This window comes from Passer domesticus, chromosome 6, assembly GCF_036417665.1.
Source record: "Passer domesticus isolate bPasDom1 chromosome 6, bPasDom1.hap1, whole genome shotgun sequence".
NCBI lineage: Eukaryota > Metazoa > Chordata > Aves > Passeriformes > Passeridae > Passer > Passer domesticus.
The window spans coordinates 29,197,879-29,222,167 of record NC_087479.1 but is presented as its reverse complement, the minus strand read 5'-3'; the positions used below and the strand labels follow the sequence as shown (position 1 = coordinate 29,222,167).

At 35.0% G+C, this 24,289-nt stretch overlaps 1 long non-coding RNA gene across 1 annotated transcript in view; it reads right to left on the bottom strand.

Moving 5' to 3' along the window:
• Window positions 1-5,355: 5,355 nt before the first annotated feature.
• LOC135302972 (uncharacterized) overlaps window positions 5,356-24,289 on the bottom strand; it is a 33,019-nt gene continuing 14,085 nt past the window's right edge. Inside the window, exons 3-4 of the long non-coding RNA XR_010364516.1 lie at window positions 9,180-9,284; window positions 5,356-9,061 (exon numbers count right to left, since the gene is read on the bottom strand). This is a non-coding gene — a long non-coding RNA (uncharacterized LOC135302972). The remainder of the gene's footprint in view (window positions 9,062-9,179; window positions 9,285-24,289) is intronic.

Below are 24,289 nucleotides of genomic sequence, written 5' to 3'. Positions count from 1 at the left end.
AATTTCACCTCTTACTCTGGAGAATTATCTAGTACTGCACATTTCAGCTATAAAATTGTTAACATGGAAGGCCAACATTTAGAACGATAGAGGTAAAGAACTTACTGCAGCTGAAATTATCTGAGTAAAGTAATTCTATTGTTATTAATATTAGTCCCTATCATCTTGTTCACCTGCAACTCAGGTATGGCATTGCCTCTAGGATTTATTGCTAAACATTAAAACTCATAGCATGAGTCCTTTACAACCTCTCATAAGATATTCAACATCTCTACATAGCATCTAAGTATTTGCATCCCAAAAATTTTTGTCACTAGTGAGGCTCCAGGAAAGTTTCCTCTTCTCTGACGACATATGTAAGAAATAGACTTCTCAACAGAAAAGGACTTAAATTAGCAGCCAAAGTAAAAAAAATTAATTCTAAGTATTCAAGCTTAAAACTATCTGCAGGTTGATGGATATGGCACTATATAGGAAATGTCAGCAGATCCTGATTTAGGATAAACCTGAATATATGCCAGAAGAACAAATATTTTTAAATTAATCACACATACTTCTCTGATAATTAAAATTGAGTTATGGGCCAAGGATTATAGAAACACCAAACAAAAAAAAGGGATACTTTTAAGACATCCAAACTGGGCTGTTGGTCTTTACCCAAATGGAATTTTACTGTGACATTGGATAAATTTGTTAGGAAAAAGAAAAGGGAAGGAAAAAAGGGTTTTTCTTCTGAGTGACATAGTGGAAGACACCGGAAGAATGATTAGGATAATATAGACCTGTAAAATGAAGTGGGTTTAAGAATTGGGAAAGAATAAGGATAACTGAATTTAAAACTTGGATTTTATTTGGTGTCTCAATCAGAAGTCTTTAAGGACATCAAATTCCTCGATCTGGTATGTTTCCTAATTCAGGAGAGCTGATGATCTACAGTAATTCTTTTTATTTTATTCATGATAAAAAATGAACCCAAGTTAAGATAAGAGAATGAAAAATATGGCATATAGTGAATGCAGATGCTTTTTATTTCCCAACTATTACAGAGCATAGAAAATTTCTCTTTAAAAATATAAACCAATATCACCAGTTTCTCCCTCCTCTCACTACTGTTAAAACAGAACATTAATTTAAAAAATTCACTCTGATACCAGAGATTGCCTACAGAAAAAAAAAAAACAAACCCAAACCCTCTTTCTTTTCTTAAAAAAAATTGAGAAGTTTCTTTAGGCTATTTTTTAAACTTGCCTCAGTCATCCTGGAATTTTCAAATTCACTGCTCAAGGAGGAATAATTTATTTGTAGTTTTTTTCTTTTTTCAATTTCTTAATTCTGCAGGGAACTGTGTAGATAATGGGTTATCATGCAGGTGTATTGAGAGACAATAAATATTTTCTGTATAGCAGTGGCTGTATCATTAGATTTTTGTCCTCCTGTCTTAAGTAATTTGATATCAAGATCTGACAATTTGTCACTTGTTATGATCTTGTTTTGAGATAATTTGTTACACTTCTTTCTTAGCCTTGAAATCAACATGATAGGTTTGGTCTATATGAAATATTTATAAAATGTAATAATTTCAAGAAGCTTTTCTATTTGTTATTACTGCTGAACATTTTTAGATACAGTTTTGTTTTACACTGAATTCTAAGCACAAACATTTAGATGCAATAGTTTAGGTCTGTGAGAAATTAGACTCATGAACATTTATTTTCTGAACACTGTCATGACTAGATTTCTGTAGAGTAACTTCTCATTTACATTAATTGAAATGATATTTAAGTCAGCTCATTTTCCTTGCACAATTCAGTAGGGACAGCATAGAAATTAAGTCTAAGCACTGATCTGAAAATTTTTATATTCAGTTTTCTCATTTTTCAAGTCTGTGATTTTGCCAATATTTGGCAATTAGCATAAAATAATATTTCTTTAAAAACTCAGAAAACCAGAGTTCTTCACAAGTTCCCATGACCTTTCATTTTGGACTAGATTCCTGTATCAGCCACTTTCCTGGTGTCATTGGATTGTACTGAATAACATAGTTCTTAAATAAAAGTATTCACAGGTTTTCTTTTTCCTTGCCTGTTTTTAATCAAAAGAAAACTTTTCTACAAGACTTTAGTTTAACAATCAGTGTCTCCACTTTGTGTAAAAATGTCAGAAAACCAAATTACTTTTGTACCTTTTGTAGTCCCACAATAGTATTTGAAGAATCATCATGAACAAAAGAACAGCTGGAACATTCTCAGGATGGGATAATGCATCCTCAATATGGTTTGCTTATACATATGTATATATATTAAAAAAAAAGGAATAAAGCAATTGTTTATTTTGTCTATCTACAATAGATAGGACAGAGAGTAGACATTCCTTAAAAGAAGAATGAAACGTCTTTTTTGGATTAAATTCAACTAGGTCGACACTTGGAGTATGATCAAATCACACTCAATAATTTTGCAAGTGACACAAAACTTGAGGGGGGTGGGGGTGGGAAAAAGACCAGGGCAGGGATTCTGTTTAGAGGCACCTCACAAGGCTGGAGGAATGGACTTAACAGGATAACTTTATGAAATTTAGCATAGGTAAATGCAAAGTCCTGCACCTGGGAAGAGAGACCCTCTCAAGACAGTGCAGGCAGGAGACTGACTATCTAGGGCACAGCTCTGTGGCAAGGACCTTAGGGCCCTCAGGAAGAAAGTGACTTGAACATGGACCAGTTTAGATTGCTGGCAGTAGAGAAGGTCATCAGTATCTGGAGCTGCATTCACCACAGTAGAGCCAATGTTTTGGGGAAAATTATTATCCCCCTGTACATGACACTTAGCCCACACTTAAGTACTGTGTGCAGTTTGGGTCTCAACTTACAAGAAAACTTGAGTACAATTTGTGGGGAAAATACTGATAAACTCCAGAGACCCACCAAGGTAACGGGGTATGGAGCACATGGCCTGTGAGCAGCAACAGAAGGAACTGGGGTTGCTTAGCAGAAAAACAAGTGGCTTGAGAGGGATCTAGTAGCACGCTCACAATACCACTGAGGAGGAGATTGAACAGAAGGCTGGACTTGTGCAGATTTTTTTTTCAAGTAGGAGACCCATAATATGAAACCAATGAATTTGTACAGGATGATTTGTCTAATATAATGCATAGAAAATTGATTATAAAATGATTGTATTGTTAATCTGTACTGAGTTTCAGGTAGATTTAGTGTCTGGGGTGTCTGTGGTTTGTTAATAATCTGGAACATCTGATTTTCCTTTCTAAGAAGTCAATAGCCAGAAAAAAATAAGACTGAAAGAAGCCTTAGTGAAACCCTTACATAGATATAAAATAGTTTCTTATCTTTTTACTTTGGAAGCTTTGAGGACTCAACTATTTTCCAGCATATCCATTGACACTTCAAAATACTGAAAAAAACCCTTTTAAACTAGCATAAAAAAGAGGTTTCTCATACTCACTATGTTTTCATTTAATATGCTTGATATTAATATATTATTTCAATAGAATGTAATAATAATAGATTTCTGTATGACAGGAGCAAATTTTCATTTAAAGTAAGACCATCCATTATAATCAGAGACAGAGTACTTGAACTGAAGATCACTACTCAGTTAAAATAAAAAATAATGAAAGTGTCATCTTTAATAGAAAATGTCATATGAATACATGACAAGTGGTGCATATTCAAAATGTTTTCTATAAGTCATGTATGCAATTTTAGATTTTAGAGCTTAAAAAGCTCTTTACTGCATTTTAGTTGTCATGGGACACTACAAACTACATCTATATTTTTATTTTTATTTTTATTTGAGGCATTAGAGTCCCTAAATCTACGTAACTGTATGTTTTATTTGACAATAGACAACTACTGAAACAAATATGCATTAAATGCACAAAGAGTAATTATAAATAGAAGTGGTCAGACAGAACATAAATCTGTAATTGACTCTAAGGATTGCAGCAACAAGAATATTTAGAAAGGACTTTGAGTTATCTCTGAGTATCAGTGTGAGCCCTGGACTACATTTGGCTTAGTTTGAAAACAATAACTAAAGAAAAAAATAAAGATTTTCAACCTCATTATTTGGTAGAGCTTTGTAGATTAAAAATTGCTCAAACAAGAAGGCTAGCATGGCATTTTATAACTGTGTTCTCAGCATTATAAAGCGCATTTTAGAATGTAAAAAGTTTATAGAGAAATGAAAAATAATACAAATACCTAGTCATCGTAAGCCTGTGGTGAAACAAAAAAGGGTTAAAAGTTTTATTTTTGTCTGTTGATCACACTTATTTATTTCTTGTTATAAAGGAAGACATGAATTGCCAAGAATCATAACAATATTTTTAAAATCTGGTTAATTTCCCACCTACATACATACATTTTTTCATATGCATTTCAATGAATGTTCATCATTCAAGTGTCTTGAAGACAAAAATTTATGGTCACACATGTATTATTCTGTAACAGACTTAAAAATTGGCACATCAGCTGTAAAATGAGCCATCAGTCTCCAGACCAATGGAATGCTGTACTACCGTGGAAATTCTCTCTCTAATCTGCAGTACACCCTCACACATTTTGTTGAACTCAGAAAGGGGAAGAAAGGGTGGGATTTGCTGTGAATGAATCCATGTTCATCGACAGGAAATTTCTTTAGAGAATTTTTGATGCAGAATAGGCCTAGGCTCACTGGCTTAGGCAGGTCTTAAAATGCTACAAAAGGCATTTCTCCACTCCCACAAACTAAAGAAGAAAACTAGGGAATTTACTCCCACCAACCTGCAGTCCAATTTGTGAACACTGTATAGAATCTCTCTGTATCATGTGGAAGAAATGCTATTTAGGACTGTACATTATAATTTTTGTGGGCTTGGAATATAAAACAGGCTCTGGAGTGAAAAAAAAAAAAAAAAAGAAACCTCAAAAAAGCAATGCTTTCCAACCCACTCTCCTCTTGTGAATTTTGTGCCAGGGTGCACAATAGATTGAGGTTTGTCATTGGAACAATTAATTTTAAAAAATCCAGGGAAAGTTTTAGAATTAAACCTATCAGAAATGACATACTAGTCACCAAAAAATTAAATATTTAAAGAATTTGGTCATAATGAAAAATTTGGGCTTTACATATCATGAGATACATAACACTAAGGAAGAGACAACATTTGCTGTTAAAACTGCCAAGAGACTCAAATAATAACCTTAGGAATCGGTGGAAATATTAATATAGTCAGATGCAATGTGAAGGAAGACCCTATAACTCCAAGGTGCACACATGCATTCTTCAGTATCCAAATATTTCACCAGTGACATTGTGCTGTCCTAAATTGTCCCTGGCCCTCAGGTCCCCGTAGTTTCTTTATTTCCATATTGCAATCATAGATTGCCTTTTTAACATAGTAAAAAAAAAAAAAAAATATTTTCTAATAGCTCAGATATGTTGTATTTTCCATGTATATAATATTATCTTATTTTATTCTGGTAACTTGGTGGCTTCCTTGATGTTTAGCAGTACATAACATGTATATTGAAAAGCAATAATCTATAGTCTAAAATGAGTGCCTAGATTGAAAAGTATATTTGTTTCTGAACTGTTAGGAATAAAACATTTGAAAACTCTATTTTCAAACTTTTATATCTAACAGGTTGTTGTTATTGGATTGAACAAGGTTCTATGTGAACAGAAGTCACAGTAGTTTATTCAAGATCAAGAATCTTTGTCTTCACTTGACTACAGGATGAAGGTCCTTTATTTTTGCATGTGCAATGAATACAGATAAAGAAGTTTCGATTTTTTACTTTCTGCATCAGGAGCTTGATCCAAGGCCAGCTCAGTGGAAATACGCCTATTGATTTCAGTGGCTTTGGATCAGACTTTAATTCAGTTGTGACTGGATTGAAAACCAATATATTTATCTCTTTGGAATTCTACTGACATAGTGTCTTTTGAAAGGTTTTGTTTAATTCTTTTCTTGATGCAACTCAGGTAATTATTCAAATAATTCAACTTACTTCCTATTTAACATATTGTTATCAGCTGTCAAAATAATTAAATACTCAATATAAATTTAAGCACTTAAACTGACAAAAATGTTGCTGATAAGAATAATGGAAGAAACAGAAAATCAGGGAAAAAAATTTACAAGGATAATTCAAACCATTTCATCTGTAAATAATGAGAATTTAATGAGGTTGACATCCAAAAAGGCTCTCACTTCTTACAGTATAACGCATTCATTTTTCACATTAATTGTCTTTTTAGTAACATTTTTAGGACACTGAAAAAAAAATTTATGTGCGTATAAGTTGTTTTCATGGAACTTTTTCTCTGGTCCTAGAAAAAACAGTTCACCTATGGACTTCTGAAAAGAGGATTACATCAAGTGTCTAATCTGTCAAAAAAAATCAAAGCTCAGGAGACTCATATCCTGTAAACAATAGGCTGGCTCTCTTAATTTAAAATCTGAAGCTCTGAATTTTCATGAAATAGATCATGACCTTAGGATAAAGTTTGTATAACACCAAGATCTAAAGTCAGCAAAGAATTAGCAAATAATAAACTGACATTATAGCATTGGTCCACATCATTTGGATATTGTTCTTTCAGATCAAAATAGCACAACTCTTGGGAAAATATTTATGCTGATTAGTGATTAAATTCAAAGGTAGCACCACCAGTGAAAGAATTGTTCTATCTGCCCTAGACATCTACATTTATTGAGATGAATTGTCCCCTGGAGGTACTGGTCTATCTCAATCTACTATATAAAAGTCTCTAATACATAAATTAAATGGTATGGTCAGCTCTTAGAAAGACAAAATTAGGTAAATTGAGACACGCTGGATACTGATTAATCTGCATGAAGTATCTCCTAAAAACTTATTTAGTAAGTCAAAAGAAAACAGTTATACTTTGATACAAGAAGCTGGAACTACATGTGCCTCTTTGTGAAATATTTCTTTCACATGTTTATTCAATGGTTTCAACTTTGAAAGTGTTTCTTTAGTTTATGTTGAACTATATAATAGAGAAAAATAAGGGGTGGGAAAGATGGGAAAAAAAAAACAAACTGAGAGCAACAAAAATACCAGGAATTATAGTGAGGAAGAAATTACATGACTTAAAATTAAAGAGAAAAAAAAATATAAATATGATACTGTGTAAAACTGAAAAAATTGATAGCAGGCTGCTGATGCATAGCTCTGAGCAGTGATCTCAGTTACCTGTCTCTGCTGAAAAAGGTTTATTACCAGCATGTCACTGAAAGCTGCAGTTGAGAGTGCCCCAAATGCGCACCCTTAAATGAGAGTTTGGTGTTCCAGCAAGAGCTCAAGATTTATTGAAGGGATTAAGGTAGATTAGGCAAGTGGAACACAAGAAAACCCCAGACTTCAGATAATGAAAGTTTTAAAGATCATGAAAATATTTTGGGTCTAGAAACCCACAAAACCAAACATAAGGTTGAATTTTTTTCCTGGCGTTTAAGGAAACATCAAAAATAATCTGGACGTTATCATGAAAGACATAAGGGTCATTGTAATCAATATTTTTGTTTATGTCATCTAGAGATGTTCACAGTTAATAAAAAATATCAGCAAGGTTTATGCTGACAGATAGGGAATGATATATTTAAAGTCTGGAAAACTCTTGGTATGTGTCAAACAACAGTAATGATTTCTATAGGTATTAAAGGGCTGAGTGGACCTGTCAAAAGTAAGAGTTTTACAAGTAGTGAAGAACAAAAATTTAGTGTTGTGTTGCTACAAGAAAACTTCTACAGGTCAGCAATCAAAACATTTTAGATCAATATGTGCTTAAAACAATATCATAAGAGAATAGAAAGCCTTGGACTGGAAGTGACCTTAAAGTTCCAACACCCTGTCATATCCATCATTCATCCCACTAGATCATGCTGCTCAGGGCTCCATCCAACCCAGCCTTGAACATTCCAGGGATGGGAAATCCAGTTTTTCTAGGTAACCCATTCCACTGCCTCACCACCAGTAAAGAATTTCTTCTTAATATCCGATTTAAATCTATCAGTTTAAAGCCTTTTCCCCTTGTCATATCCTAACACATTGTTAAAGTCACTCCTTCTCTTTTCCATGAGCTCTAAGTACTGGAAGGCTGCTGTGAGATCCCCCCAGAGCCTTCTTTTCCCCATGCTCAAACACCTCAGTTCTCTTAGCCTGTCTTCATACAAGACATGTTCCAGTAATCAGATCATCTTATTGGCCCTTTGCACTTGGTGCAACAGGTTCATAGCTCTTGTGCTGAGAACTCCAGACCTGGACACAGCATCCTTGGTGATGTCTCACAAGGACAGGGGAGAGGAGGAGAATTACCTTCCTCAGCCTACTGGACTTGCTTCTTTTGGTTCAACCCAGGATGCAGTTGGGCTATTGGGCTGTGAGTGTTGGATCATGCCTGGATCATGTCTGGATTTTTGTCCATGAGAATTTGCAACTCCTTCTCCACAGAGCTGCTCTCAAGGGGCTCTTGTCCCAGATTCTATGCATGTCTGGGATTGCCCCAACCCTGGTGCAGGACTCTGCATTTGGACTTGTGGAACTTCATGAGAGTTATGGACTCTCAGCCTGTTTCTCAGACATGTTGTTGCCTAAGACACTTTAACAGGGAAGGAAGTGGAAATTTTTCTATCTCAACACAACCTTAGTGTCCACAAAGCCATATTTTGACCACATATAATTTGCAAAATAGAAACATATTCTTATTTGGGTTTGTGTGGCAAGATTTGGGTAACCAGAGCTGATGGTGGGTGAACACGTGTGGTTTCTCTGAGAAACTACCAGCAGCTCTCCCTGTGTCTGACAGATCCAATGCCAGATGGCTCCAAGATGAATCCACCCCTGGTCAAGGCTGAGTCCATCAACAGCAACCCATGGTGAGTCATGCTGTACCCCTGTAGCCCATGATGGTCCATGGTTAAGCAGAGATCCACCTGCAGCCTGTGGAGAACCCCATGTCAGAGCAGGTAGATGTGGCCAAAGGAGGCTGTGGTTTCATGGGAGACCTGCACTGGAGCAGGGTCCTGAGAGGACCTGTGGACCCAAGGAGACAGAAGCCTGTGCTGGAGCAGGTTTGTTGGCAGGATACCGCAAGGAATCCACACTGGAGGAGGCTTTTTTTGAAGGACTGCAGCCTGTGGAAGAGACCTACCCTAGAGAAGCTAATGAAGCCTATGGGAAGGATTCACACTGGACAGATTCATGGAGGACTGTCTCCTGTTGGAGGGATCCCGGAATGTTGGAAAGCATCCTCTCCCTGAGGTGGAAGCAGAGAAAGAAACAATGTGATGAACTGACTGTAAGTCCTGTTCTCTGTCCCTGCTCCACTTCTTGGGGAAGGAATCAGAGAGTCAAGAATAATGTTAGGCCCAGTAAGGACCAGCAGACGGAAGGTGTGTTTAAGATTTGGTTTTACTTCTCATTATCCTACTCTATGATATGATTTACAAGAAATTCAATTAATTTCCCCAAGTGGAGTCTGGTTTGGCTGTGATGGTAATCAGTGAATGATCTCTTCATGTCCTTATCTCAATCCATGAACATTTCATCATATTTTTTTCAGTCCCTCTTGTCCAGAGAAGGGGAGAGTGATAGAGTGGCTTTCATTGGTACCTGGCATCCAACCAAGGATAAACAACGACAATATTATTTAAAAAATAAAAGAATAAATGTACCAAAAAACACCAGGATTTAATCTCACATTTTATAGAGATCTTAATAAAAGATGAACTTATATTGGTGTAGAGGAAAAATCAGTGAGATCATAATTTTGCCTGATCAAAAGAGTTGAGAGTTATGCAAAAGAGAATTTCTGAGAAAAACCAGCTACACCTCTCTTTTAGAAAGAATTTCTTATTGACTCTTGAAAGGTCAATAAGGAATTCTAGGGTGATAAATTTGTATTTTGTTGAAAATAAGGACACAATACCACACCCTAAATGAACTCTATTCTCTGACCTAACTATACTCATAAACAATCTCCAGTATGAAAATAGAACACATAATCTCTGAAGGCAATTACAGAAACACATTCACAAAGCAAAGTGTGTCAAAACCAGGTTGAACAGAAAAATTTTCCCATCTGTCACAGCAAACACTTATAAATATTGAATAATTAACACACAAAATTGAAACAATTTTGTTTCAGGAAGCCCCAGCTTACCAGCTATATATAGCTGCTTCTTACTTTGTCCTCATGAAAACTTGCTCGTGTCTTATATATCTTAGAGGATGAGGGGAATTCTCTACCTCATTATATAAATTAGTTACTGAAGCTACAGAGCTCAGCCATACAACTAAACACCAATGTGCTTGGTGTCAGATGTGGTTATGTTAGAGACTCATTCCTCTGTGTTTAAAGAATAGCTGAAGGAACTCACAGTAGCCTGGAGCTGTATGGAAAACAAACTACTCTGCTAATTTATGAGAAAGACCAAAAGTGCAATAAGAAGCTGTCAGGGAAGTTACATCTACAGAGAAAGGAAACAATGAGTGAGTCAAAGCAGGCTATTGAGTTAAAATGGGGTTTTAATCTCATGTTTTCATTTGTAGCTTGTGATAGCACAAGCCATTTAAATCCTATGTTTGGCTTCAGAAAGCAGTTTTATCAATATGTGGTTCCTGTGTATTGGGTATAAAATCATATCTGTTGCACGCAAGGAAATAGAAACTATTGACTACCTAGAATTCTGTGTGGGTGGATTTAGTATCTCCAGTACGAATATACTAATACCCAAAACTGACAGGTTTAGCATTTTCACAGTATAAATTTACTATATTTAAAGTCAGGAAGATATATTATTACTTTTTTCCATTGCTTTATTTTAAAACCTATAAGAAAACAGAAGCAATGCATGATGAGTGAAAAATAAACAATAAAGAAATAGCATGTTCTAAAACTACTGAATACATGTTCACTTATGTTCTAAAACTGTTGAGTTTCTATAAAATTTGTTTTCCTACTATTTACAGGTGTTTGAATACCATTAACCTTAACCAGATGGTAAATGTCAATATTGTCCACAGTGATTAAGCAATTAAAAATATATTCAACATTTCTTCAATGTACATCTGTTCAGTTTGATTTCATTTTCCTGCTTCTACTTTAACTGTCCACACAATTGACCTAATTTCCACTGAGTATATAAACAGACAATTTCACCCTCCTTAACTCATTTCTAGGAACCTGTTTTTCAGATCATGTAGCATCAAATTTTTTCCTGAGTACCTCTAAAGTTTAAGTCTTCCCTAAGAAGTTAATCCTTCCCTCCAAACAAGTGCAGCCCCTTTACATGATTTTTCTACTTTCCATCTGGGATGTGTTCTTTTGTAAAGAGAGAAAGTGGGAGGAGGGAAGACTGAGTTAAAAGGATGGCAGATTTATAGTTGCTTTCAATTAATTTCCATTTAATTTAATTTTATTCTCTGGTTGGTTACTTACACTTTTAATGCAGTATCAGCTCTCCTAACTTCAGATTTATTTGTTCTTCATTATCTACAATAGTAATTGCTACATGTTATCATCAACTACAGCAATTCATAGAACTCTAAGTCAGAAGTGACCTTTATGATAATTCAGTTTACCATTCTAGATAATATGGCCCATATGATGTCAAATAACAAGGCATATCTCTATCTCAATAGCTCTCACTCCAAAGAAAATAATGAGTGGTCTATTTTAACATGAACTGGAATCTGAGTTATCTGGAACTTACTGTATTGTTCATTATTGGTTACCTTTTTTTGGTTCATGATTCCTACACAAAGTGTTCAACATCATAGAATTTATTGCTCTAACCTGTAAATTGTTGATGCAGTTGACTGCTGTCTTTACTTGCAGAATGAATTTGGGATAAAGGAATAATTAAGCATGGAAAAATGAAATGCTTTTTTGAACCTTAGCTTTTGGAAGATAAATTCTGACTCTGAGGCAGGAGAATTAAGACTAACACTTCAAAAATAGCATTCTTAAAATCCTGTCAGCTCTTTACTCAAGACCTGAGGAGTAGGTCAAGGTTTGAAACCCAAATGTGTGAATGAAGCAATGGTGTGTATAGTTATGTTAGGAACTAGGGAATTTCTCTGAAGGAGGAAACTGCACAGACAGCATAGCCTGAAACATAATCATAATGGAATCAGATAATGAAAATAAAAAGTGTTGTAGGCTAACATTTAGAATAAGAAGGGAGAAACTGGGAGTACATTTGTCTCAAAGTGACACAACTGCTTGTGTCCTACCTCTGGGGACAGGAACATGAAGGATATAAAAAAATGCTACTGCAATATTACTTACTGCAAGTACATCTAGCATGTGAATGTTCAAATTCATGAGAGGCAAATACATAAAGAGGAGAGGAAGAATATAAAAATAACAGTCCAAAAATAATGAAATTTACCAACAGATTTAGGATTCCAAATTGGTTTTTTAAATCAAAGCCCAAGTAAATTTGTCTTGCAATTGAAGAAGAAAACAAAATGGTCTAAACCCTACCCCTAACAATCACACCACAATGGGAAAGATAAGGAAACTACCACGTGTAATATTTGCTCAAATGGAAAGAGAAAAGGAAATTAGAGGGGCTGAAAAAAATTTGAGATACAAACAAAGAATTCTCAGATTGATTTTAAAAACCCTTCATATCAACTATCACTCTTGGCAACATCATCTCTGTCTACGATCAGTAAAAACACTACAGAGATTCTAATAGCCTATTAAAATTAAATAGTTGATTTTTGAAGAAAATCTCCAACTTTTTTTCTGAGGTTAGGTAAAAAGGCAGCTAGTGCTTTTATTAAAATATGCCACCCATGGTGAAACACTGTATTATTTATCATGGAATTGGTACCAAATCCAGTCATCAATTCCATTGCACAATAGTCCACTGGAAACCAGAAGTGGTTTGCACAGGACAGCTGAGACAGTGTTACACGTGATTTCCCTGTTTTCCCACCCAGCTGGGTAAACAGATGTTCTTCCTTTGCAGTATATAAGCAGATCAGTGGAAAAGAAACATTAAATAAGTCAAACTAATACATTTTTTGAGTCAATTGTCAACAGGCATGAGTGTAATTATGAACACTGCGGTTAGTGTTTAATTCCAAATTAAGACTTTTCACTAAGAAAAATGGATGAAGAAACATCTAACCAGATTTTTAGGTAGGGAAGGAAGGGATCAGCAAAACATCTGGGGACATGGGAATGCTGTACCGGTAAAAAATGAGAGATCTTCCTCTGTACTCTGGTTCATGTACCTCTTTTTGATCAGGCATTCTGTACAATACCTGCTGTGATACAATTTACCTCCTACACTTTTGATAAGGTAAGGTTGCTTCACTAATCCACCAGACCAGTATCTTTTTCTACAGGAGACAGGACTAGAAATGATCTTGGGTTATCAAGTCCAGGATCCTGCTATCATAAGAAACCATGTAATCTAATCCCTTTAATTTATCTAATTCCGTTTTAGGTAGCGTTTTGCTCCACTAATACTACTAAAATATGTTCCAGAACCAGGTTACTCCACTTAAAACTTTTGGTTATTAGAAATTATATGTATTTATCAATTATATGAACTCATAACTGCATATTTTTGAGGTGGATAAAATTAGCAAACTGAGCTAATGCGGTTATGGCTTTCCCCATGATAAAAAATGACATACATACATTATGCATCATGGTGTCTTTAAAGCCCACAACACAATAACTTTAGTGAGATATTAAGATCAGATTTACAAGTTCATTTTGAAAATCCATTCAATCTAGTCTTCTTGTAGGACATATTAGTCAGGAATTTCTTTGGTTTATATTTTGTATATAATAGGCAGTGATGTGTTAAATATTGGAGCTTTTCAGGTATAGAAAGAGTTTCAGTAAGAAGGCTCATTTCAAGGTTCATTAGGAATATATTTTTGTTGGTGCAAATTACTTAACACTCTTTTTTTTTAAACATTAGGTGAGGCTTTGGTTCAGCCAGTAAAATTTAGCTTTTTAGGCTAGAAAGGCAAAAGGAAATCTTTAGTATAACCTCTGATGCAGAGAAATGTTAGCCCTATTCCTTTCCCTTCTTCCCAGGCTTTAGAGCTACTTATTTTTAACAATATCTAATGTTGCATTCAGCTTGGAGACTGGACGGAAAAACCCCAGATACTGAGTACGTCATGGTAGGGTGAAAAAGCCTATTTTAGTCAAAGGATGATGGCACTAGACTGTGAAAGTCTGAGTTACTCCATGACTCACTCTGAAGAATGGACAAGGGCTGTGCAGAAGTGCTTCACCAGTCTTTTTTCAGTGCTGTGGCATACAATCAGTTTTTGATTACCCAGGTGGAGATTTCCTGAAGAGGAAAAGCTGTCACATTCAGAAATTATTTCCATAAATGCTAACCAAAGCAGGACTCGGTACTTCTCAGTCAAATTGTAATTTCTACCTATTTCAAAAATGCACACTTTGAAACATGTTCACAAGAAGAAGAGGACAGAAAATCTTCAGAAATGCTTTACTTTTATTTCATATTTCTCTAAAACTCATGGAAGATGTTAATATCACAAATATTATTTAAAAACATATTTTAGAACACAGGGGTACTAAAAATCTTGGTGCAATGCCTAATATAATTTTCTGTGGTCATTCACTGAAGGTGTTAAGACTCCAAAGAGCTCAAATATTTAGAAAATTTCAAAAATCAAAACATTTTTGCATAAGATATATTGCCTGTTATTCCTAATTCTTATAATTTTCAGGTTTTTTTTGGAAACTACATTGAAGTTCTTCCAGCAATATGTATTTTGGGGGAACTCTCCTGTATCCATTTTTTCATAAGTACCTTGACTTAGTCAGGTGTCTGGTGGATGTATCATAATGGGCTTCCGTGTATAAAAAGAATGGTAATTTTTAAACGGTCGGATTTTATGAAAAAAAAAAAAAAAAAGTCTTCAAAACCACATGCCAGCAGTTCTAAAAAAATATTTTATAGACTGATAAGTGTGAAAAAATTATTTAGTGATGGTAATGTTGTCAAGGAAGTACTGTTTTCACTTCCTTAGGCATAGCACTGATTCAAGTAATGAATTTTTTAAAAGGCGGTTATTAATGACACCTTAAAAAACTTACTCTGTAGCTGTGCATTTGATAAATCTGCTCCTTAATCATTAAGTGATATGACTAAAATTTGAGCAATTCACTGAAAAATTCTTAGTTTAGAGTAAACATATTTAAAATGATATCACTGTTTCAACATAGTAAGAGAAACAAGCTCTACTAGCTAATTAGTTCATGCAGCAATCATTAAGAGCCTTTCCTCTTCTTATCAAAACTAACCTCTCATTATCAGTTGCTACATACAGAATCACAGTATTGCTTGATGGGCTTATGTTCAGAAATATTATTTGTTTAACTGAACTGGTGTGATCACTTTGGCATTTTTTGTTCTTACTCATGGGTGTTATTTAAGTCTTTTTTTCATCTGCATTGTACTATACTCCTTTGTTATGGAGTTACATGTAGCAGAATGTTTTTGCTTCAGCCTTGTACAATATGCTGGTGAAAATCAGAATATGTAACTATAATTAAGGTAGAACATGTACAATGTCTTATAATTTCATATTACATTAATGTTTCAAGAAATTAAATACTGTAGGCTTTTGTTCACTTTTATAAGCATCAATACCTTAATTTTCTATACCTTCTAATTTTCTATAATTATATGTACCCTCAACTCTCACATGTGCTTATCTTGAATCTTCTCATCTCAGGGATCTGATATTTAAAAATGGGGTTTTCTTGGCTAACTTCTAAGACTTCAGAGCTTCCACACTTGATGTTTATAAACAACACCAATTCAACTGTCTTTGAATAACATGCTATTTTATTAAAGCTTAACGTGCCGTATTTTTCTGAAATCTTTATCAGAATGAATCACTTTCAGGCAAAAACCATTAATAACTTCATGTTAGGATAGTGTTCCTCACAAGCATGAATTAATATGCAGTGGTAAGATAAGTATTCAAAGAGAATCTGTTGTCACCTGATAACCTACACTAGAAATTTGATGCATGGTAGGAACAAAAGAAATGGAGTAGGGCAGGAGAAGCACAAGCAGACAGTAACACGTGAAAACTAACCCAATTCTAGTTTTTCTTCTGAAATGTTAATAAATAATCCCAAAATTAATTTCTTGGACAAGTTTTACAAATTACCCTTCTGGTACTCTCATTCACATGTGGTACTTATTCTGCATTGCTTACATGGCAATCAAATAACCCACAATCAGTTGTTAGTCATCCTTATTGCACCACTGTGGCCTATTAGAGCTTTGTCACCAAACATTGGACAGTATTAGGATGTTATTTAGTCACTAAGAAAAAGTTCATGTTGCTTATTTAATTGACAGCTTAAAGCATAAATTTTGTATAGTTGGCTGCTACATACATATAAAAGGCCAAACTTATATTTCATTTCACACTATTGCCTTTGAATTTATTGGTTTCCTTTGTTGTCCTTGGGGAACCACTTTGAATGCAAGAAACTACACTTATAATAGTTAGAAAGAAATCAGTGGTTACAGGGGAGGTGATCAAACAGTAAATAAAAACCATTTATAGCTGTTTTAGCAGTTTGCCTTTATGTGTGCTTGGAATTGCATCTCAATAAAGCACAAGCTAAGATTTAAAAACACACAATTTCAAAGGTAACATGCAAAACAACTTGACTCTTTTGCCAGATTCCACCCTGAGGGTAATGACATGCTTCAAAATATCGCTTGGCTAGGTTTATATTTCTGGCAAAAAATATCTTCCACGAAATTGTTCTGTTCTGCAGCACAGCAGCACTAATTTATAATCTGTGCTTCAGTAGCAAGAGGCTTTCTGTCTTTTCCTCTCCCATTTAACATTTATATTTACTTTATTCTCTCTTCACTTTTATTCTAGTTACTGTAGCAACTGCATTTAAAAAAGAAACTATAAGAAAAAATGGAGTTTAAACAAAGGACTGGAAAAAGTATTACCTGAAGAAAAGTTTTTTTCTGTGTCTGCTGATGACCTATAGGATATAATAATACATTGCTGAGCTCATATGCTATATTTTCTACTCAGATTTCTTGGCGTTTGCGCAGAACAAAGTGATTGATTTGATCTCACATATGCAAGGGAAGGGTGGAAGCACAAATGAAAAAAGAAAATTACATACAAGGTGTATATGATATTAGCATGAAAAGAAAACGGGTCTGTTCATTTTCATATGCTCTAGACCGAAGCGCCTTTGCACGTTATCTTTGCAGTTTTCCTTAAAACATATCAGTTGCATTCAGAGTCCCTAACAGTTCAGCAGACTAGTGGCAATCCACTAGCAAGGGTGAAAGATAGGGTAAGGATAATCTGTTCACAAGGAATTGGAGTTAGAGCCATAACTCAGTACATGTACACTACTAAACATCTTAATTTGGCAATTATTTTTGGTCTTGTCAGCCTCATTGGATTAAAAATAGCGATGAAGCAGCTGGTGACTTCTCACATACAATTAATGTGTCATTCATTCCTCAAGTGTACCTTTGCTCCCTAACCACTGCATTGTCACACACGTTCACTCTTCATTGTCATATGGAATACCATCAGCTATGATTTTTTTTTCAGGGTATTGTAATGAAAAATACAGCTCATCCTCAAGACCAAAGAAGTGATTGTGTGTAAAGTGCACATTACCTAATCTGTAGCAAGGAGGAATCTAGGGTCACATAGATATTTGCCTCTTCAAGAAAGCAGCAGAAGCAATTTATGCTCCTGAGCAGCATTTTCTTTCTTATCAGCACAGATTTTGCTACTCCCCTTTTTTTTCCCCCCACCCTTGTTACAGTTTATTTTACTGGTATTGTATTGTGTGAAAGAGAAGTAGTGCACAATTTACACCAAAAATGTAAAAAGCAATAGCAATTTGAGCTGTTTCAGTCAATTACTTTATCATAACCCATCTAATCTAACTAATTACTATTCATCACTTATGGATTGGAAAATATTACAAATCCACTCATTCAGAATTATGATCAGTTTCAGATTTTCTCAAAGTGTTATATCTGTGATTCCTGATATGATTTCTGAAAGATCAAGCTTCTATTATTGACATAATTGTGTTTTCTTACTTGATTTTATTTGCCACCTTTTGCAAATCTAGGGTATAACTTGTCATTTATGTTATTCTATTAGCATTCTGCATAAAATACTCTTCATTACTGCAGATAGCAAAGAATTAGCTTCATATTACATGAACTGTCACCTGGGAATTTTAGTATGATCTAGTTTGGAGATTCTGGGAAACAGCTTGCTCTTATTTTTGTTATTGGCAGTACATCTGCAAACTGGAAGAGATTTCTATCTTTGTCTTGGATGTGTCTGGGCACTAGAAAGCTAAAGGCACTTATTTACAAGGCAATGAGAACAGGAGCACAAACCCATTTTGATCTGGGTTACTCTTCAGGCTTCCCTGTCTGTTCTACTGATTCCTTAAACAGAAAGACTAATTCAAGTTTATATTCTGTGTATTTGCTGTGGTCTCTACAGAATTTTTTGCCCCCACAAGACTAAACAAAATCATTTTGTCTATCTATCAGCACAGTGACAGTGAAGTAACCACCAACTAATCAATTTTATTGCTAAACTAATTTTTGTTTTAAACAAACATCACTGTATTTTGTTGACACAACTAAATGATTTGAGTGTTATGCCATATCTAGCATGCACCCTTGGGAGCAGGTAGAAAATACAGCAGAAATCATGACATACGTGCCTCTGCATCAAATTAAATATTTTTCCCTTAATCCTAACACCAGCAGCTGTTAAACACTGTGGCTTACTGTATACAGCCTATATAATGAGACGGATGCAGGCAGTTCAAGTTCCTCTGCTGAATAAAACCCATCTCTCCAAGGCCACTAAGTCTTATTGTTATTGAAATAGTCCTCCTCAAACAAACAAATACATTTGGCATTCAGATTTCATAAAGATGAAAAATAGCACTGTGTTTTTTATTACTAGGGAGACAAAAAATAAAGAGGCTTGGTAAATGAAATGCAGGACACTTCCACAGAATTTGGAGCAAAAATAATTTCTGTTATCCAAAAAGGAGTCAAATTAATCCTTTGCAGTAACTACAGAAGTTCTTAACAAGCCCAAAATTGGAGATGACTATTGCCAACCATTGATACTATGTCCTGGAAAAAGTAATTTACTGATTGTGCAAGAGAACAGAACTGTCTGCAGGTGGATGAAATAGCTAATTGACCCTTCATATTGAGAGCAGACGTAATCTGTTTCAAGCTCCATTTTATTTATCTCCTGTTCCATTGCTTAGCAGGCTGCAAGGTTAAGGGCAATCCTTTCATGCTACCTGACAACGTGAAGACAGCTTTTCCATATTTGAACAATAAAATCCTGTTCAACAGGCTACAGGACCACCAATTAAAATTCTCCAGTAAAAGTAATCTGAAAATATGATCTATAACTGAGAACAAAAATCTGAAGCAGATCACTGCTTGAAGCAATGTGCTGATTACTTCCTACTGCAATGCGTGCTGTTGGACTTCATTACAAGTGTGGGAAGGGGGTTTTGATTGTGATTGGTATTTATGTATTAAATATTAATATATTAATACATTAAACTACAACTGAAGTTGTTTGTGCTTGGAAGGCCAAATCTTCTCCCTGCTGTGTAGCCAAAGTAAACAAGTGGTTCAATAGAGTTTGAGGATGAATTGAAAATATTTCTATAGGCAATAGTTTACCTGTAAAACCGGAGAATAACTACAGTGTTATACTTGTGGTATCTCCTGCAACTCTTGTGTTTGTACTTCAGATGTAAGAATTATCCTGAAATGCTTATATACAAAATTATCAAAACCTTTTATTCTTCCCATTCATTTTTTCACATACTAACAAGACATAAGGATAACAACTTTAAGTCTGTCAAGTCAGCTCTTGCTTTTAAGGTGTTCCACACATAGAATTTTAATACACGTTTCAAAGATTCCTCTTCACAGAAATCAATAAAAAAAATAAATATGCTTACTGTTTGTTATAGGGAATTTAAACATTCACTATTGCTGTACCTGTACTAGATTATGTTTGGTACTAAAATGGCACTTTCTTGCCTTAGCTATAAAAAGTCCCATGCAAAGGAAATGTCTTGCTTTACAATAAATACTAAGTCTATATAAAACCTTGTTTGTTAGTTTTTTTTAATAAAATGGATATATTTAAGATAAATATTACCAAAACCAATTTAGATCTGAAGTGTGGTTGTGTGTGAATTTTCAAATACATCCCTGAGTTTCTACAGCATATTGTGAGATCCATGTCTCCCAAAGCAAATATTCACACTACTCTATGAAGTGGAACAGAGCAGCAGAGCTGGTTTTGAAGAAATATTTTATATTTATGCATCACATAAGTCATGTTTTCACACATGAAATATGATATGACAGGTATGTGTTTTTAACTTGCCAGTTTTGGTCCCAAATCTTAGTTGGGAGGGGTAATTAATAATTATTTCCATACTCTGACAGCATTGAAGCTCTAATAGGGAGATATTTTTTATCTTATTATGTATTAAATAAGTAGAATATGTTTCATCTTACAATATTCAAACTAGGACTAGTAACTGCTAGTCCTAATCTCATAAGAAATGTAGTAAGGTTCTACTGTGTTTGCTATAGACATTTCAGTCCCTTTCAAGCATATCTAGCCTTCAGTCTAAGAACAGTGACTAGGCATACATGACATTGTATCCAAACTCAAAGCTGCAATAAAAACCACAAAATACCTTCCCTGCTACATCCAGCTTCCTTAGACCCCTCTGTTTTACCTGGCTTTTCCTATGAATCAAGCAGATCCCAGAAGAAGAGAAAAGCTACTCTCCTGGTCTCAAGGGCTCCTTCCAGGGCTTTATTCTATAGTACTTTATCAAGCAGGTCCCTGAAGAGGTCAAAGTCTGCTCTCCTGAAGTGTAGGGTGGAGAGCTTACTGTGCACCCACCTCGATGACCTAAGGCTCTACAGCTCCACCATGTCATGGTCACTGTAGCCAAGGCTGCCAACATAATAGTACACACAATAACACTCAGGTGTTAAACTTTACCATGTCTTGCCAGTACCCTTTAGCCTTGTGTAAAAGCATGGATTAATAAACTGTTTTTCAGCATTTTCCTCTTTTATTGCTACATGCACATTTGGTTTAGTGAGACTGTGCCATAGTGAAGGACATCTTTACCAAAGATATCACAATCTAGATTTAATTTCTAGACCATAAATTACAGTCCTAATAGTAATATAATCATAATTACTGTATTAAGTACTTTGAGCTCAATGGTTTTTGAGGAATCTCAATGTACAAGAAACCTACAGCACCCCCTTGTTTCTGACCCTAGCAACAATTACAATAAAACTAAGACAGAATGAATGCTATGCAGTTTGGACAAATCTGTTGCTTTAACCTATTAACAGCTTAAAGTCCTCTAATATATTTTTAAAGTCATTTAGATTTCCTACGTTTATTTTGTGTGTGTGGGGGTCAAGATGAGGTTCATGGTCATGAGTCAAGATGAGGTTCTGCAGCCATAGCATACAATATTTTTATGACTACAAAAAAGGTATTTTGCTAGCGACATCCTGAGCTGCATCAGAAGCAGCAAGGCCACCAGGCTGGGGGAGGTGATTCTCACACTCTAGTCAGCTCTTGGGAGATCCCACCTGGAGTGCTGCATCCAGCTCTGGGCTGCTCAGCATAAGAAGACATGGAAGTAATGTAGCAAGTCCAGTGGGGCCATGAAGGTGATAGGAGAACTGGAACACCTCCCTGCCAAAGAAAGGCTGAGAAAGTTCAGCCTGGAGAACAGAAGGTTACACAGAGGCCTCACGACTGTGGTTGCAAAGTAGCAAATTAATTACTTTTTATTTCCACATGCAGCTTTTGCTCCACCTATTAAACTGTCTTTATCTGCACACAGGAGTTCTCACTTTTACCTTTCTGATTCTCTCCCCTGCTCCTGATGCAGGGGAATGAGCAGCTGTGGGAGATTGATTTACCAGCTGGGATTAGCCCACAACAAAAGTAAGTTCACTTATGATGGATGCATATTCCACAAATGGAGTTGGTATTTGGTTTTCTTTTCATAGGTTAAATTCCACTGCCCTTGTCAATACAGAGCTCATATAAGAACATCATAGTTCTGCAGAAGTAGGTTCCTTAGTAAATCCTTAGCTGTTTGAAGAAGCACCAGATTTCCATCACCATTGTGAAAGACTTATTCTTCCTTTAAGAGTCTATTAGTAGACCCTGTTGCATTAAGTTCTTACCTTATAAATTATTGTATTCCTGTAAGTAAACATATGAGGCTCTTCAGCTAGCTGTTGTGTATTAATTTAGCTATATAAAGCAGACTTAAAGTGTTTATTACCTCTGGAAAAAGAAAGAAAAGTGGCAAGTGGGATCTATTTTATCCTTTGTATAGTTTATGCTTTGCATTTTCTTGGTAATAATTCAGTCCTGGCCAGTTTGAGACTCAGTTATTATTTCTTAGATTGTTACAATAAACACAAGGACTGCACCACCCACATACACTTGAAATTATTCATATAAGTTGCACCCTTGTGTTTTAAATATTTTAAAAGTATCAATGAAGATATGATTTTAATAAAAAGGAAGACAAAACAAGGCTGCAATAAAATCATAAAAGTGAAGGAACAGCTAATTCAGGCAGATTATACTTAAATCTAGCTCTAAGACACCATAGAACAGGAATTGAAGAATTCCTACATTAATCTAGTATTGGGTAAATTATCTCATACAGGTAGTTGGTATCGCAAAACATTTAAAGACAAAACCAACAACTCACAGAAGCTAAATACCTGGGCTAAATCATAGAGGGGTAAACACCCACCAAACACTCTTCAATAATCTGAAAGAGAAGAATGCTTTTAAAGGTCATGAGGAGAATGACTGTATTAGAAAATATTGGAATGACATTTTGAAATGAAAATTTAGGATTAAAATAGGAAGAATCAACTTCCAATGCAAAAACCTTTACTGAGCTGCCACCTCTCACTTTCTGGTACTGGAGCAGGATGGAGCAGATGTGAATGTAAAAGGATGAGAGAGGAAGAACCATAAAACTACATATCAGAAACCTGAGTCCTAGGTTCTGTCTTGATGTGCAATAAATTGAATAAAAACTGTGAGGGCATACAGTGTTTGTGGATTAGAGGAAACTAGTTTTTATTCAGAAATTAATAACTCTTTCCACTACAGTACAATAAGGCTGTAGCTTTTCTGGAGTTCTAGACTGCTTCATTCTAGAGGTAAAGCTCAGGAGAACTCTACAAGTAAGCATGAAATAAATGAATTGTTTTTTTAATTTTGGTTAAGAGATTCTTTCCATTTGACAGAAACCTCAATTTATTTTGAATTTTTACTCCAAAACAGAGAAATAGATCTCATTTAAATCATTGACTACCTGTTTACATTTCATATTGACTTACAGATTTTTTTCCTGTTCTTTTACAGGTTTTTTCCAAGCCATTCATCTGTTTGTATAACATTCTTAGGAATTAAAATTCTTTTAACTCTAACAGTCTTAAATTTCTAATTCCTTACATTCCTAAAAAAACCCCACAAAGTCAAAGTTAACAGGCCTAAACTTCAAGACACTGATTCTGTGATGTTCAAAATATAAAGGACCAAAATTATTTTTTCCCCTGTATTTTATGTATATAAAAAAATATAATTTTATAACCTATCTGTCAAAAAATACCCATGAGTTTTTAACAAGAATATGAACAGAGGTTACTTCTGAGGATGTTATGGCCAAATTGCCCATGTACAGTAAAAAAAGTGAACAACAAGGAAGTGGGTATTACTTGAAGTGAACATTTGTAAGGAGTATTAGTACCTTATAAAAGCACATTTTTTGCAAGAATGGGAGGAAAGAACAGTTCATATTCTGAAAGACCATAACTGGGCCTGATCAACATTAAATCCTACTGTTGCTCCTTGCAAAAGGACTGTAAAATTGGTGTCAGTATGAAGAGGTCAGCTTAGTGGAAGAGTTTAGATTGGTTTAATCCTGTGTGTTGGTATGGGAAAGAGGTGACCTCTTCACCACCTCTCCTTAAATACTCATCTCAAATATTTTGTTCTTGCTCATATATACAACATTCTCTGTAGTAAGGACACCATTTCTTGTCCTTCGGAACATCAGGTCTAAAAAGACAAAATAAATCC